Source organism: Octopus sinensis, linkage group LG5, assembly GCF_006345805.1.
Source record: "Octopus sinensis linkage group LG5, ASM634580v1, whole genome shotgun sequence".
NCBI lineage: Eukaryota > Metazoa > Mollusca > Cephalopoda > Octopoda > Octopodidae > Octopus > Octopus sinensis.
In genome coordinates this window covers 24,088,526-24,091,059 of record NC_043001.1, presented here as the reverse complement: position 1 = coordinate 24,091,059, position 2,534 = coordinate 24,088,526, and the positions used below count along the sequence as shown (strand labels likewise).

The window sequence follows — 2,534 nt, the reverse complement described above, 5'->3', positions numbered from 1 at the left end:
CCTGACATCGCACGTCTTCCAGAACAAATGTTTCAGAAGTATATTTGAATAGAATATTAATTACCATATGGCAAGAAATGCAAGGAAACAATTTTCTCACAATTCAGCATCACCAAATACGTAAAGCAGTCCATGGTGGATAGAATTTACTTGGGATTAGACTGCAGCTCTGTCTTGCGAATGACTAATGACGCGTAAACCTATTACAATACAAAACTATACATCTCTTTCACTTGTTTCAGTCATTTGACTGTGGTCATGCTGGAGCACCACCTTTAGTCGAGCAAATCGCCCCCAGGACTTATCCTTTGTAAGCCTAGTACTTATTCTATCGGTTTCTTTAGCCGAATCGCTAAGTTACGGGGACGTAAACACACCAGCATCGGCTGTCAAGCGATGTTCGGGGACAAACACAGACACACGAACATATATAGGGAGAGTTTACGCAAAAAACAAAAGACGAAGACAGGTGGTGTACAAAACAAACAGATGTATTAGTGTAACGCTCAGGAATAGAAAAAAGTCTTTTACGTTTCGAGCCTACGCTCTTCTACAGAAAGGGACACAGAAAAAACAAGGAGAGAAAAAAAAAGGAGAAAAAAAACATAAACATATACACACATAAACATGAGCATATACACACAAACATATACACACACATGCATATATATATACATATATACGACGGGCTTCTTTCAGTTTCCGTCTACCAAATCCACTCACAAGGCTTTGGTCGGCCCGAGGCTATAGCAGAAGACACTTGCCCAAGGTGCCACGCAGTGGGACTGAGCCCAGAACCATATGGCCGGTAAGCAAGCTACTTACCACACAGCCATTCCTACGCCTAAAAATGTGTGACGCTTACAGTACCTAGGTTTCCCAAGCAGTCACCCGTCTAAGTACTAACTAGGCTCGACGTTGCTTAACTTCGGTGATCGGACGAGAACCTGTGCTTTCAACGTGATACGAACGTAAGTCATATATATATATATATATATATATATATATATATATATATATATATATATATATATATATATAAATGTGACCGCGTGTGTACCGTTGGCGATTTGTTTTCCTCTGTCTTCCCTTCTCTGGATCTTTCCTTCTCCTATGTTTCCGACGAAGAGCTTCGCTCGAAACGTTAAACCCTCCTTCTTTCCTTCTTTCCTGAGCATCCAATAATACTATATTTGTTCCACGTCCTCGCGTTGTGTTTTTTTGTGCTTTCATGTTTGGATTAACTTTATATATATATATATATATATATATCAGAAGAAAATAAAGACACCAATTTATTGAGACAAATCCAATTCGAACAGTATCAAACTCATAGAACCTACAATTGTTTCCATGTCAAATCAATTAATTCAAATTAGAAAAATTAAATTACGTGTCGATGACAAATTCAAACTGTTTACTATTTACGATAGCTGCATAATACGTCATCAAGATTTATGCACAATATACTTTTTATTATAATAATGAGAAAAAGATACATACGATTACGATTAAGGAATACATTAACATTAATATAATCAAAATTAATAAATTTAATCCATTATCCAATTAATACGTAGCGTTTTTACTTTAATATTACTTATTAGTTTAATTATAATTATAGTTTAATTATAATTATTATTTTCTAAGATACGTATTCAGAAAAATTAAAAATGAGTATTTAATTATAATTACTAGCGGTGACTTAGAATATAATTCTTAAGTGATTAAAAAAACTTTGTTGAAATTTCGTACTCTCACAGGTAATAATGAAAATTAGGAGTAAGTGTTTTTAATTACAATTAACTGTATCAAAATATCGTTTAGGCAACCTAACGTCCCCTTTGCTTGTCAACACATTAGTGCACGCACCCGCAAAAATAAATTAAAACAAAGTTGCAGATATACAAGTAACTGATTTTTTAAAATACATTAGAATGCACAAACGTACATATCTGAATTTAATGCCGAGTCTACCAATGATATATCATCACACTGGGATGTAGTTCCTTTGGATCTTTTCGGTTTGAACGGCAGTTTTTTTAAATAATTTCCACGTAACAAACCACTTTTAAATTTCGTATACAGGTAGAATATGTTTATAAAACATCTTTTTCTCTTGGCTTTATTGAGAAAATTCTATAGTTTGTAAGATATTTGTTGTTGTTTTTTCTTCAATTTCTGCAATTTCAACCAATCAATGACGTCTATTTGAGGTGAAAACATTATGTGCCGTATGAATATGTCCCTCGTTTAAGAAACAGATTGGGTTTATTTACATTTCTGAAGAAAAAAGATACCCTTCCCTCCACCACTACCCTAACCCTAACCCTAACTAACCTTAACCCTAAAACAGATTGAAATGCAATAGATCGATACTAGGGTCATAATTATGGGTGACAATTTCATATGACACCGCTAGAAAAAACTACCGTTCAAATCGAAAAGATCCGTTCCTTTTTCAATCAGGTTCTGACCCTAACGAAATGTCCAATTAATTATAATTCAATATGAATCTTTAATTTAATTTTTTC

At 34.0% G+C, this 2,534-nt stretch overlaps 1 pseudogene; it reads right to left on the bottom strand.

The window, feature by feature from the left end:
* Nucleotides 1–858: 858 nt before the first annotated feature.
* On the bottom strand, nucleotides 859–977 carry LOC115212490 (annotated as a pseudogene).
* Between the last annotated feature and the right edge of the window lie 1,557 nt (nucleotides 978–2,534).